Source organism: Papaver somniferum, chromosome 5, assembly GCF_003573695.1.
Source record: "Papaver somniferum cultivar HN1 chromosome 5, ASM357369v1, whole genome shotgun sequence".
Classification (NCBI taxonomy): domain Eukaryota; kingdom Viridiplantae; phylum Streptophyta; class Magnoliopsida; order Ranunculales; family Papaveraceae; genus Papaver; species Papaver somniferum.
The window spans coordinates 65,134,556-65,150,356 of record NC_039362.1 but is presented as its reverse complement, the minus strand read 5'-3'; the positions used below and the strand labels follow the sequence as shown (position 1 = coordinate 65,150,356).

The following is a 15,801-nucleotide window of genomic DNA, read 5'->3' as shown; positions in this document are numbered from 1 at the left end:
GACGGTGGTGGTAGCGGTGGTGGTTGGCGGGGTGGTGGGCGGCGGCGGTCAGCGGTGGTGGTCGGCGGTGGTGGTTGGTGGCGGTGGTGGCCGCGACGACGGTTGACGGCAGCGGTCGCGGTGGTGGGTGACGACGGTGGTGGTTGACGGTGGTGGTGGTCGGCGGTGGCGCTGTTGCTGGTGGTTTGTTGTTGGTGGTGGTGATAGTATATTTAAAAGTGGGGTTGATTTTTGTTTTTGTTGGGGTGATTTAAATACTAAAAGGATAGTTTAGACAGTTTATGATATTTGGGGTTTTTGTATCACTTTTGTTTGGATGGGTTATAACCCCTTTGGGGTTATAACCCGCGGACCGTTTTGAAATAAATAAAAATATTATATGGATGAGGGTATTAAGGTAATCTAATTTTAAATGGATAAGGTTATTAAAAAGTAGGGACATATTTATTGTTGTATAATGATATATTTATTGGGTGCAAAAAATAGGGACATATAAATAATGTACCCAGTATTTTTTATTTTGACCAATATTGGGTGAATTAACGGGTTAATTCCTAGTTAGATGAAATCACATTTCATTGGATCCGACGATCATACATTTGCTAGTTCAATGCGAAGGAAATTTTTTTTTTCCGTGAAACAATGCCAGGATTTGGAACTGTTGGATCATTTTTCATCCAGCAGTGCCAAAACAAAAGGTTTCTTACTCCTAACAGTGTCAATATGGAGGGCAAATTTAGAGGTTCATATAACCTTTCAGAATTAACCTTGTCTTGTACTTTGAAACAATATTTTTCACTCCCAAATAATATTAATGAGCTGTTTAACTTTGTGTTAGAATATTTTTTTTTTAAACGATAACTTTGGGTTAGAATTAAGGCTTAGTTTGGTATTGCTACGGCTTTTATAAAAGCTTTTCTGTTGTGCGTTGTTGTGCTGTGCTGTGGAAAAAAAAACAGTTAGACGTTTGGTAAAATATTAATTAAAGTTAAAGCTGATTAAAAAAACAATCAAAGTGCGTTTGGTAAAATATTAGATCAAACCATTGTTCTTGTGACAAATGACAAAAACAGACATATCTTTGAAAATAGATTCATTCAATTTTATTGAGTTTAGAAATAATTAATTTTTTTTACTATTAAATATAAATATATCAAATATTAAATTTACTTTTTTTAATAAGGAATTAGGTACGTCGAAAATTACATACTTTTGGTTGGTAACCTAGCAACAAGCTGGGCTCCAACTCCTTTCTGAATAGCAACAAGCTGGGCTCTAACTCCTCTCTTAAATTTACTAATTGCTACTTTTATTATAATTGTTAAAAAGATTAATTTGACTTAACCACTTTTTAATATATATATATATTAAAAACAAAAACTCAAACTAAAGTTAAGTAATTATTTAATATTTATTTTTATTTGATTTCTGATAAATTAAATGAAATTGTATCATAAAATAGTTTCAAAATAAAATATAATAATATTTAAAGAATAAAATATAAGAAAAAGGGGTTGGGCACAACTTGTTGCGCGGAAACCAACAAGTTTTTGGTAAAAACTTTTCTTTTCTCTAATAAAATTTGGTTGCTTTTTATAAACTAAAAAAAAAACAGATAAGAAATAAAAAAATTGATTGTATATATATTTAAGGGTAATTTTTATCATTTATAAAATAAAATAGGGACAAAAAAGATAAATGAAGCATTAATTTTTGGTGAGACCAAAACTTATGCTTTTTTAGCTTTTAAAAGCTCCTCCTCTCCAGCTTTTGAAAATTGAGGAATTTGCGAAGTGCTTTGGGTAAAAAACACGTTGATACCAAACACAAATTTCAAAAATTATTGACATATATAGATTTTGAAAGTGTTTTTGAAAAAATAAAAACATTACCTAACCCAGCTTAAGGCTACGTAAACAATTGTTATTCACTTTTTCTGTCTCCAGCTACTTGTATATAATGCATGTTTAATTAATGTAGAAGCAACAATCAATCAAAAGCCTAAAAGACAGAGGCAGTCAAGCAGAATCAGATGATGATCATGGCATGTGAGTTTAACAACAGCTAAAGTCAAATAATAACACTACTGCTGCATGGTCTGCGGTCAACAATGATATCAGCAAACTTATATCTTTAGTTTCATATTTGTATGTGTTTTTTTGTTTTCGAGATCAATAATGATTTTTCATGGTCCTTTAAAAAAACTTTGCCCGAACATCCACTTGACCCTCTTAACTTCAAGAAGGGACTTTTCTAAGTTAAGATAGTGCCCATAATAATTTTATAGGTGACCAAAACAATTATGATTTAATTTCTACTCATGCAATCACATTTTCCTTTTCTAAGTTAAGATAGTCGATTACTTCATTTGCTTGTAAAAGAAAAGGACGTACCAAAAGAGAATTAATTTCTGGTGGAAAAAGGGCTAGTCTTGAACCTAACCATCATGGGAATTTTATAAGTTTTAAATTATTATGTTGCTGAAAAAAAGTTTAACGTTGTCATAACATGTCTGGTTGTTAATCATATTCTATTAAGCGATTCTAAAGAAATCACATTTCTTTGTGTAATAACAGTTTAGTTACTTTTATAATATATATGCATGCAAAAAAAGATCACATCCCCTCGTATAATAACAGTTTAGTTGCATTTATAATATATGCATGCTTCAAAAAAGACATGACTGGTTCAATGAAATGAGCCTAATTAGGCAACTGTCCATAACTAAGAGATCGCCTACACATGTACATCTCAATGATCAATGCTTAAAAGAAAGAAAGAAAATCTATTAATTTTTTTTTGGGCAATGCTATTCAACTTCCTATAATCCACCTCTCCATTCTCCCTACAATCTAAACCCATATTAGAGAAAGGGCTATTTGGAGTTTCCTCCCCTCCCAAAATTACTAATTTGCGAGATTAAAATTAGCGTTTCCTCCCATCGTTAGTTTTTCCATCCATTCTAGATTAGCCGACTCGGCAATAACAAAACGTGGCAAAACAAAAAGCATTTTTTGAATAAACTACCAAAAATGCCCTCGTCTTCTTTATTTCTTTATGTGGATGGAGGTGAATCAGTGACGGCCAGAAAAAAAAAGAATCGAATTACTGATCACGAATTGTTGACTATCATTAAGCAGTAGACTAAATTAATTGAAAATCCAAAGAAAAAGGAAGAAGATATCAATGTGGATTTGTTGATGGGTCAGAAATCAATCAAGATCCGGTACTGGGAAATAATTGAATTGATTAAGATACTGCTACTGCTACTGTTGATAATGAACTTTTTATTTTCCTTCGGCATCTCCATCTACTCCTGCCCAATTTTAATCTATCATCATCATCGTCGTTTAACAGAAACGCTCACCACCATGAACAAAAACACTCTGTTTTGCTATTAGGTATCGGCATCATCTTGTTCTGACTATGGTTTTTAGGAAGCATCCGGAATTTGATTTAGGAGTTTAGATAAGGAAGAGACTGCGTCGAATTTGGTTTGTATTTGGGTCTGTTTTACTTACAGGAAACGGCTCACAAGTGCGGTCTTTGTTGTTAATTTTGTGAGATAAATGGATGTGATTGATGGTGTCTGAGTAATTGTGTATGTTTAGAAGTGTTGGATGTTTATCCTAATCGGAATTGCAGGGACTAGAAGCTATAAAGAAGGTGCAAATACCATGAGAGAAACATATCATCACCAATCGGAATACGCCTAACAGTGGTTCGTCAAAATGCCTAACAGGCGGCAACAAACTTTTCTTCTCTCCTAAATGTACATGATCACCAATTTGGTTTACCATTCAATCGATTCGATAACCTAATCACAGTGAGCTTCTTTTACTAGTTTACTAACACAATCAACATCAACTGTGCTAGAATCAGAGTAAATAACGCCGAAACAAAGATCGGTCTAAAGTAGTGTACGCATCACCATATGATAATGAATCTCAAGGTTTTCAATGGAAGAATAGCACCTGGAATTGAATTAGACCTAAGGGGATTGGAAATAACGTAAGGTCAGTTGTATTATCTGATTGCGGTGGTGGTCCTGATGTATGATGTTTCTTAAGAAATGATGACGATGAACATCGAATTCGAAGGAGATTGGAGTCTCGACGGGTACGTGCAGATTTAACTATTTCCCAGATATAAAGTGATAATGATGTTGTTCATGAAATTCGGTTCGAGGAAGTAACACCATTGAATGAATGATGCCCTTGTCTGGAAGATACGAGATTACAGTGAAATTTCACTGATAATAATAGGATTTAAATTTGAGGGTATTTTTGGTAATATGCATGCCACCTGTATTAATTCTCCACGTGTGCACTAAAGCTGAGTCAACTAACCGAGATTTGGGTGGAAAAACTATCGATGGGAGGAAACGCTAATTTTAATCTATTTGGAGAGGAAACGCAAATTAGCAATCTTGGGAGGGGAGGAAACTCAAAATAGCACTTAGGAGAATGGTGAACCCCACCTGAACCTGAATGTGGATCTCGATAGAGATGTGGGGCTTAGATTACAGGGAGGTGGTGAATAGGGAGGTGAATAGCATTTCTGTTTTTGGGCGATATATTTCAATTCTAAAGTCTTCTACAGGTAGCAGATCCAAACAGAAAAAAACAATACGAACAGAAGTATAATTTACTACTCATCATGTGTGTCTCCTTCTATGCAAACTATCTTTGTTGACATTATTAGGTCTCTGTTTGTTGTTCATCTTCACCACCCTATAAAAGACCCTTCAATGTTCCATCCTTTCCAAAAGTCATTCTAACTTTCTTACTTAGCCTTACCCAAAAAACAAAGAAACATGGCCAAAATTTCATTATCTTTTATACAGAGACGGAGCCAGAAATTCATATAAGGAGGGCGAATTTGAAAAAAAAATTTATTTAGGGAAGCTTATTAAGAGATTTATTTTAATTAGTAAGAATTTTAAAGGATCACCGATGAATTAACCAGAAATAGGGGGCGGAGGCCACCCCTGAGCTCTACATAGCTCCGTCCCTGCTTTTATACACATAAAGCATAAACCTATATCGTGTTAGCAATTAAGATGGTATCGGAGCGAAACCCATGTTCGAAACATGTTTGTGTCATCGGTGCAGGTCCATCCGGACTCGTGGCAGCGAGAGAACTAAGAAAAGAAGGTCATACTGCAGTAGTTTTGGAACAAAACTATGATATAGGAGGGCAATGGTTGTATGAACCAAGAGTTGAAAATGAACATCCATTGGGGAAGAATGATACCCTTAAAGTTCATAGTAGTATATATTCTTCTCTGAGACTAACTTCACCAAGAGAGATAATGGGTTTTAGTGATTTTCCGTTCTTGATTAAAAAAGGTAGAGATATGAGAAGGTTTCCTGGTCATAAAGAACTACTCTTGTATTTAAGAGATTTTGTCGAATGGTTTAAGTTAAGAGATATGATTAGATTCAATACTAAAGTTGAATATCTGGGTATGTTAGATTTTGTTAATTTTGGTAAAGAAAAATGGATTGTTAGATGAAAAGACATGAAGCGCGATGAGAAATCCATTGAAGAAGTTTTTGATGCTGTTATTGTGGCTACTGGTCATTACTCTCAACCAAGGTTGCCAAACATTAAAGGTATGTCCTTGTATACATTTCAACTTAAAGTGTCCTCCTTTTTCTTAAGAATGTAATTCATTTATGTTAATTTTGCTTGATTCTTCTCTTAACTTCTTCTTGATGTTTTATGTATATAATGAAGGAATGGATTCATGGAGAAGGAAGCAAATGCATAGTCATATTTATAGGATTCCTGATCCATTTCACAATGAGGTCGTTGTGGTTGTGGGAAACTCATTAAGTGGAACGGATATATCAATGGAACTAGTTGGTGTTGCAAAAGAAATTCATCTTGGTGCCAAATCTCTTGAAATCACTGAGGGTTTATCAAAAGTTCTTTCTAAACATAAAAAAACACTTACTCCTCCATCCACAGGTAATTAGTGCTCATTTTGAACATCAAATTAGAAAAAAAAACTCTGCGATAATTAATTAACCTTATAATCAATGTATTTGAAGGTAGAGTCCCTTAGAGAAGATGGACGAGTTTCGTTTGTTGATGGTTCTTGGGTCACCGCTGATTCAATAATTTATTGCACAGGGTACGTACCGTATAACCTCATGCACCTGTATCTTTAATATTTATCGTAAAGAGGCCATCAAACCATAAAGCGTCTCTAATGAATTTGGCATGCATATCATTTTGTGTAGGTACTCTTATTCGTTCCCGTTTCTTGACACTAAAGGAATGGTGGTCATAGATGATGATAAAGTAGGACCTTTATTTGAACACACTTTTCCTCCTTCACTTGCTCCTTCTCTCTCTTTTGTTGGCATTCCTAGAAAGGTACTACTGCAGCCTAACTTAATCCTTGCTTAATTATTAATGTAATTGCCTTCCGGTTTGCCTCGTACGTATATCATTAACATAATTGTTTATACACAATGGTGTTATAGTGTACTTGTGAAGATCAAGATTAAGATTTTGATAATACTTGCTTTATCGTAGATTCGTAATGTAGATTATAGGGTTCCCTTTCTTTGAATCTCAAGCAAAATGGATAGCTCAAGTATTGTCTGGCAAAAGAACACTGCCATCATGGGAAGATATGATGGAATCCATTAAAGTGTTTTATAAATCAAGGGATATTGAAGGAATACCAAAACATAATACTCACGATATTTGTAGTTTTGAGGTAATTATTTTTTACTTACTAATTTACTTATTCAAATTTTAATTTTCGTGATCACGATGAAACATCTATCCTGTTTTAATTAGTTGGTTACATATATTTGTGCAGTACTGTGAGAAATATGGAGATTACTGTGATTTCCCACATTTGGAAGAATGGCGGAAAGAACTTTGTTTGGCAGCTCTAAAAAACTCATTTGCAAACTTGGAAACATATCGCGATTCATGGGACGACGATGAACTAGTTCAAGAAGCTCATCATAGTCCTCATTTCACCCAACTTGGACCTGAAGCATTTGATATGTAATCGAAAATTCCTGACAATTTGTTTTCCATTTTTTTTAGACGTTTCACAATTTCGAATTTCATTTGTGTCTTTTGGGTGTATTTAAAGATAAACTATCAAGTATTCATCAAGTTGAATGCTAATGAAAAATTTGATTTCATGCTTTTGTTGGTAAATGTGGTTATACAGACTACTGTTTGTCTCTGAATAGCTGGTGCTAATCGCCCAGACTAATCGAAACAGAACCATAACTAGCAAAACCAAACCAAAAATGATTGCAATCCCAGATATATAACACTACCGTCTACTGTTTCCAAAATTAACACTCGAAAACTAACCAATGAAAATAAATTAGTAAATGGTAAGATTTGACATCTCAGAATGCTCTATACTTTAGTAGGAATGTAGACTTTGTAAGAAAAACATATCACTAGAAAACTAACTTCAAATTCATTTCAGTTAAGTTTTATAAGAGAATTGGCGCAAAATTGTGAGATAATAATGTGAGAATAACCATGTTGATGGATCTTCTTTCTTTTGACATCGCAACAATAATCTTCTTTCTTTTAATACTAAATACTGGACTGTTTGTTATCTAGAATATTTTCTTTTCTAAAGTATTAAATCTTAAGCATCACCATAATAAATTTAAAGTTAATAACAGATTCGACCAGTATGTCCACTCTAATTTTCTTAACAATTTATATTTTAAATAAGGCGCCACACTCCACCAATCAACAACTGAAATCGCGAAAAATTTAGATTTTTGTTTTTCCAAGTTATCTCTCCTCAAAATGAACTATGAAAACCCTAGCCGTGTGAAACTCTTTTCTGCTTAGATCCGTTCCATTGGAGTCAATGTGAGCAGGTCAACCACATCAAAATCTCTCTTACTTCTTACTCTTTCTTTTCAGTAGTTTGATTTCTGTTTTTCTTGTGTTTAATCAGCCTTTTAGTTTGGCAGGAGGTTTGGTGATTTTCTTCAACAACAAAATCATCTTCAACAACATATACTACAACAGAAAAACAACAATCAGTTTCAAGACCGAGTAATCGATGCAGATTCAGGCTGATTTCCGATGATTCAGAACAATTTGAATCCATGTTGATCACTTGTGTTACCTTTGTTATATTTTTCTTGATTTAAAACGTGAGAAATGATCTCTCAATGATCATAATCTTCTAGTGAATGTAATTTTTTTAATAAGTTTTGCATTGTTTCCGAACAAAAATGGTTATTTATTTAGTTTATTTATCTTTTATTTCGATTCATGGTACAATTAGAACTCAATTAAGGATTTTTTATTTTAACTTTTTAATTAGCGTTGATGTTTATAAGATTGTTGAATCGTTAATTCTGGGTCAAGAGTGTAACCAATCTCGATTTGGGTTGTATCATCAATATAATTTTGCTAGGGTTTTTTCTAAAAACAACAACCAATGAAATCACATGTATCGATAAGTTTAAACCTAAACAATTTAGGTTTTATTTTTCCTTGGTCAATAAGTGCAAATGATAGAATAGAGTGATTTAGAAGGAAAAAGTTAAAATACTATAATGATCTCCTAGAAAGAAGCTACTTCACAAGAAGTCGGCTGAAGAATAAACTTTTTGTTATATCTCTATCTAAGTTAATTGGATTAGTAATTGTATAAAATATGGAGCACGAATGGTGTTTCGCATGATCATTTAGTTTCTAGTTTGGGGTCAACTATTTGTCTCAGTTTAGGCGTAATCCAATTAGTATAGGATTGACTAAGACTTATTATCTGCGCAATCTTAATTAAATTGTACATACAATAAAATGTAGGACTATTAAGGCAAGTGCTATGATATTGTTAATTTGGCAGATCTGTCAATCTGAGTTCGGTGTAGATTTGTAAGTTCGATAAAATCACTTGGCAAAAAGGGTTTGCCAATAGCGGAAAATACTCTACCAAGCGGTGGAGTCTAAGTTAACTGAAATTGAATCAAAGATTTTGCTATTAGATAACCATAGAATTATATCAGACTTAACAAGGATTACAATGTCATCACTTGTCTTGTGCTTTCGTCCAAAAACTCTGATGATACATCCTTTGTACAACAACCAGATGAGAGCATTAGGTAGTATCTCTAAAATATTTTGTTTTCCACTCAACGAATTTTGGTTCCACAATATAAAATTATGAAGTAGTGATTTTTTCATTGTCCAAGGGATTTTGAAGGTTTTAATAAAGTGGTACCAAACCTTTTTTGAGAATGGCAGTGAAAGAGTAGATATTATTCATTTTCATCTTCCAAACCACATAGTTAATATAGAGTATCAACTAAAATTATTCTTCTATGAGACAGATTATTATAAGTAAGTATTGATTTGTGAAAGGCTGACTAATAATAACATCTTCGGCGGAATATTCTTCTTCCATACAAATTTCACAAAATTTTCAACATCTGGAATGATCACGGTAACTGTTATATTGGAGTCTTGATTTTGGCGTGCTTGATAACATTGTTTGTTGGGATCTTATGAAGGTAGCTGCCAAATCATTTGATTTGTTTTGATCTCAAAGTGATGATGTTATAACTATGACAGTGTAATTCATAAAACAATATTTACATAATTTAAATTTTCAACATTCTTAAATGCATTTGAATAGTAACATTAAATTTAAAAAAAAAAACAAACAAACTTATCTATGAAGTAGAACGTATATGTCGTAACCCACCAACGTTTTATTGTCATTTGAATAGTTCTAAATTTTTTATGAGATATATAATAATAACGAGGTCAAGGATATTTTTGGACTCTGTCTTTGATTGCATTAGTTAACCACATATATACTTCAAATATATTTGACTACCCATATTTCAGACCGGGATAATGATCTTGCTTAGGATTTTGAAATGCATGATTAGAAGTTACATCAGGTCAAGACACAACTCATAGCTGAGCGAACTAAACTTGTCGAACATTACTCCATTTTTTTCATGATGGAGGATCGCCTGTTGAGATCATGATTCTTCTTTTCCTTTGATACATAGTGAACTAGAAATATCATGCTGTATTTGATACCAGGGAAAGAAAATAATTATATGGAAACAATACCTTGGGGGAAGCAAGGCAAGACTTTCCATAAAATTAAATTAAAAACACTTTAGAATTTTTGCTGAAAGATTCAAACAATGCCTTCCTGACATCATTTGAAAAGAAAAGGGTACCAAGTACACCACAAGTTTTTTGTTCGGCAACATATATGGACAAAACCTAATAAAATTGCAAGTAGACCAACTTAATGATCCTTGTCTATATGTATATAGAGTTTATATATCTATCTCTTTTCAATTCGAAAATCTAGACAATGTAGTCCATGAACCTGATTGTTAGAGTACTTGGAGCAATGGTGAAATTCATCTTGTGTGTATTGGTTGGTGGTAATGGAAATGATTGATCGTCAGGAATGTAAAATGGAGGTTGTAAATTGGTTAAGCTGTAGGGTTGCAATTAAAGTTAGAATTGCATGATTTGAGTCTTGGTCTGTTTTGTGTTGCATTATGCATTGGCCTTGACATGTTTGATCTGAATCAGTCATCCCAGTCAGTTGTCTGACTCAGTTAACTAACTGAGTCAACTAGTGTTGAATCGAACTTGACTCTGTGGACCTTGACTTAGTTGACTTTAAACTCGTACCATGCTTGACCTTGACCCTCTTGACCAGACTTGACCTTTGACCTTCGACTGGACTTTGACTGTCAGTTGACCCAGATGGACCAGGGCTTGGATTAACAGGCCAGTTTGGTGGACTTGGGCTTAGGGTTAGTTTTCCTATTTGATGATTTGGACCTCTTATGGTCTGAATTAGCCTTTGGTCCCTTCGACAAAGTTGTGTATCTTTTCAAGACTTATCAAATGGACTATAGAACCAACCCAATTGGATTAGTAAACTCTTAGAAATACTAAATATAGAGAATGAGAAGGTGTAAGCCATAAATGGGTTTAGAACTATTAGATAGTTTACCTAACCTTCAACTGGAGACTTGTATGAAATTATGTTGTGATCTTTGTGTGAGCCTATTGGCTGAATTCTTAGAGTGCTTGTATAATTAACAGTTTATCATCTTGATTAACAACGATCATTCCAAAGGATGAGACAGTGGATTGTGGATCTCGAGGTAGGCGAGGCTTGTCATCAAATGAGGTGGGAATCTATGACAAACTCTCTTGTATTTACTATTTGTTTCACAAATCTATCTTTTGTGAAATTCATGCATATCTTTGCTACAATATGATATGTGTAAGCATGTTATATATGTATGTAATACAACCTAATTTTCTTTTACATTTTGGAATGAGATTGGATCTTCAGAAACAACTAATATTTGTGTTTTGAGAGCAATTATTTGTTTTCAAAAGTTTATTCTTTCCATTGACTGAAAAGTATTTAAATGTTCTAATTGTCTCTATGAATGTTATGGGAAGAAGAAATTTCCTTCTGTGGTGTACATAATAAGTTCCTTCACATTTTTCTCTTTATATTTATCCTTTAAGTTCTGCGAAGGGGCGTAAAAGCATCTGGTATTAAACTATTAGGCGCGTAAAAACAACCGATATTATTATCAAAGAGGGAACAAGTTCTATGAGTGTTTACTGTTCTATTAAATTATTTTGAAAAAAAAAACTATTATAATATGTTTTGGTATTTGAAGAGAATGATGTTGAAAATCTTATATCTGATTGTTGGACCTACGCATGGTCTGACTGAGCACTCCATGAATAAGTTCTTATGTCGGATATAATGTTACCATCATTAGTTTCCTTGGGTACTTTCTATGTAGAGTGAGCGTAGGATGAGATACTGGTAAGGAAAAAATCTTATCCGACGACGAGGCCGAAAACCTCAAGACGCTTTAATGATCATTGAAGAATCCGCAAGAGTCACCCTTACTACTCCAAATGATTATGTCACTCAACTATTAATACTGTTGTGAATGTATACCTGATGATTAGTTGGTAGAAATTTATATTTTCCATACAACTTATTATCTTTATATGTTTTATATGTTTTCCACGTTTTATCGGTTTTCAGCAAAACCTGCATTGTCTTCAAATGATGCTAGTGACTACTTGAAAGTTGGTTGTTATTTCTGCTGAGCACCCCTTTTAGGGATGATGTGCTCACTCAATTCCCACTTTCAGTTTCAGATACAGATCAAGTTGTGCACATGACTATGTCGTTCAAGTCTTGGAAGCTCCGAGGAGTTGAGTTGATTAGTTGGTCAGCTTCTGTTATGTTTATTTTGTGTTTATATTCTATTTGTAAACCAACTCACTATTGAATATGTATCATTTGAGAGGAGTTCATGTATGTATTTCAGAGTGGGTTTAGATTTGTGTAAATCTTTGTTTAAAACTTCTAAATTAATTCCTAAATAGATGATTTAGATCCTAAATGCCTCAGATTGTGGTATGATCTCTTAGATTTATAAGTAACTGGATTTTGGGGCGCTAAAATCATGAAAAGAAAGTACTTACCTTTCATGAATTTAATAATAACGTGTTTCCCTCAGTAATCAATCTCCAAGATAACTCTGCAAAGAGAGCACTATTCATCACTTCAGTCTTTTTGATGTTCAAACCACCCTAAAGATTTAGGTTGAGTAATTTTTATCTACTTAATAAGATTAAGCCTTCTTCTTAAATTTTTTTTATTAATCACTAAATATGAAATCTATCAAACTTATTATTAAGAACTTTAGGCATTGGAAAAACAGATAGATGATAGGATGCTAGAGACCCTAAAACTGTTTGCGCCAACACAATCCTACCAGGCTGATTTAGGTGTTTACCATCCCATAAGGAAACCTATTATCAATTTTTTCAAATAGATGTTCAAAAGTCTCAACTTTTCTTTTCTGAATTAAAAGAGGCACTCCCAAGTATTTAACTTGCAAGGCTATCCTCCTACTATTCAGAATTGTAACAATCTGATTTTTAACATTAGGGTTGGTTTTTGGACTGAAAGCCAACCTTGATTTGTCAAAGTTAATGGACTGCCCCGAGATTTTACTAAACATATGTATTATTTCAGCTAAATGTTTGGCACCATCAACAGTTGCTCGAGTAAAACTAGACAATCATCCGCAAAAAATAAATGACTAATGGATGGACAGTTTTCGTAACTCTAAGCCCCTGAATTTCCCCACTATTTTCAGCATGCACTAAAAAGGACTATGTGTACATATTATAAAAATATAAGGAGACAAGAGGTCTCCCTGCCTAAGACCCCTTGTAGGACACTAGGACTAACATTAAGGAAAATGGAATCATAAATAATAAACACACATTCATGAATCATGTCACACCAATCGTTGTGGAATTCTAGTCTTCTAAGAGTAGCAATCAAAAAATTACATTCAATCCTATCAAAGTCCTTAGACATGTCAAGCTTGACTGTCATAAGGCCTTTCTCCGCTCTACACTTATTCATAATGTCAACTATTTCATGGGTTATAACTGTATTGTCAGTTATCAACCTAGATGAGAGAAAAGCTTCTTGGTAAGGACTTGTGAATTTATCCATCACCTTTTTCAATCTGGTGTCCAAGAACTTAGAAATGATTTTGTAAGAAATATTATTTATACTAATATGCCTGCAATCAGATGCATTCTTAGGAGTTTCAATCTTAGGTATGAGACTAATGAAACTATGATTCATTTATTTAAGTAAGTGCCTAGAATGAAAAAAATATTTAACCATATAAACCACATTTTCACCAACCACACTCCATATTTTCTGGTAGGAAACAAATGGATAGCTATCTGGACCTGGCAAGGTCCATGGCTGCATTTGAAAGAGTACATTTCTAATCTCCTCAAAAGTAGGAGGATGGAGAAGCATAAGGTTATCATCATCAGTGATACAAGGATTTAAACTTAACAATAAATTATCAGGATTAGAGGTCTTACGAACCTTAGAAAAATGAACCCTAAGTTCACTAGCAATGTTAGTTCTATCAGTTAACCAGATTCCTACATTAGACTGTATAGACTCAATTTGAGTTCGTCGCTTTCTAAATTTAACCTCGTCCTAAAAATATCTAGTGTTTTTATCCTGTAGAAGGATATCGGCCTTAACCCTTTATATATAAAAGTCTTGTTGAACTTCATACCAATGTTTGAGATGATTTTCTAGTTCAGTGACAGTTTCCAAATTGCAACCCTATCACCATTCTGCAAAACAATGTCTAGTTGGCCCTGAATTTGACTTAATTTAATTTATATATTTCCAAAGGTATTCTTATTCCATTGACTTAAAACATATTTCACATTCTTCAAAGACCTACTGATTCTAGAGGCATGAGATTCATTCTCAACGTGATTCAAGTTGTATGTCATTAGAGTTTTGCAACTACTATCCCTAAACCAGCAACATATGTTAAACCTATAAGGTTTCATATAGGATTATCTTCCTTGGAACTCACAAGCATTATTGGCACATGATCACTATAAGTTTGCAAGAGACATATCAAGTCTTTCAAAAATAAGTTCATTTCCAGACCTCCCATTTGACCAAGTATAAGGGTATCTGATGTAGCTAACATCATTAAGTCTAAGAATGTCAAGTTGACCTCTAACACTATCCAGCTGAGATTGGGCAACAGGCTTACCACTTTGTTTTTCACATTTTCTAATAACAAAATTCAAGTCACCTGGATATAATCACAAGAGGAAAATTAAATCTAGTTATCATATTATGTAGAAAACTCCATTGTGTATCTATCCCTACATCATCTAAAGCACCATACATGCAAACAAGCAAAGTTTTTCACTCCTAGCATCAATGCTTACTACACATGCTATACACCTAGGATTCATATCAACCACTTCAAACTTAAAACTTTCATTCTACATCAAAAACATGCCACCAGATAATCCTATAGGGTTAACAAAATAATACTTGGAGAAATTCAAACATCTTGTGTATCTAATCGTTTTTTTCCAGATTTTTTGTTTCAGAGAGAAACACTATATCTGGATCATTAGACCTGATTAATCTATAATATGGTACCTAGTATGCTTATTCCCATACTCATGAACATTCTAAGCCATCACCTTCATGATGCGATTCTTAATCTAGGGTTTGCCCACAGAGAAGTGAAATTTTTCACAGTATAAGGATGCAAATCAATAAAATTAACAAAATTCTTAAGCCTAAGAAAATACTCGAATGACCTAAAAGTATTGACAAATTGAGAACTAGAAACCCCAAATTCGTAACCAAAAAGCAAATTTGAAACCCTAAATTCGCATTCAACAACCAAACCGAAAACAAGTTTACATTTGTTAAAATTAAAACACTTTAAAAGGTTGGGATACTGAAAAATTCCTAGGAAACTTACTTGAGTTGCAGCAATTTATGTAGCTATCAGATGTTCCGCCATCCCTTTTATCCTCAATACCCTCCATGATCATACGACGTTCTAATAGAAAATCATTGGTTTCCTTTGTGTGATAAGCGTTACCCTTCATTATGATTTTTGAAACTAATTGATTTGAAAGTTTGGTTTGATAGATAGGGTTTACATACGATTTAGGGATTTCATGAACAAATATAAATTTTTCTTTCGATAATAAAGAAAATGAGTCTGACTCGTCATTTCTGGATCGTTTAAACCTTTTTGGATATTCTTCAACTTCTTGAGATATATCAGGCCCAACACCATTGGAAATCCCAACACCAATTGTTATATCCATACCACTCACTTGGACATCGAAGACTTCCTCCATACCTTCTATGAGATG

The 15,801-nt window shown here is 33.6% G+C and overlaps 1 pseudogene; it reads left to right on the top strand.

Annotated features, from left to right (window-relative positions):
- The first annotated feature begins 4,996 nt into the window (after positions 1-4,996).
- On the top strand, positions 4,997-7,109 carry LOC113277477 (annotated as a pseudogene).
- The last annotated feature ends 8,692 nt before the right edge of the window (positions 7,110-15,801 follow it).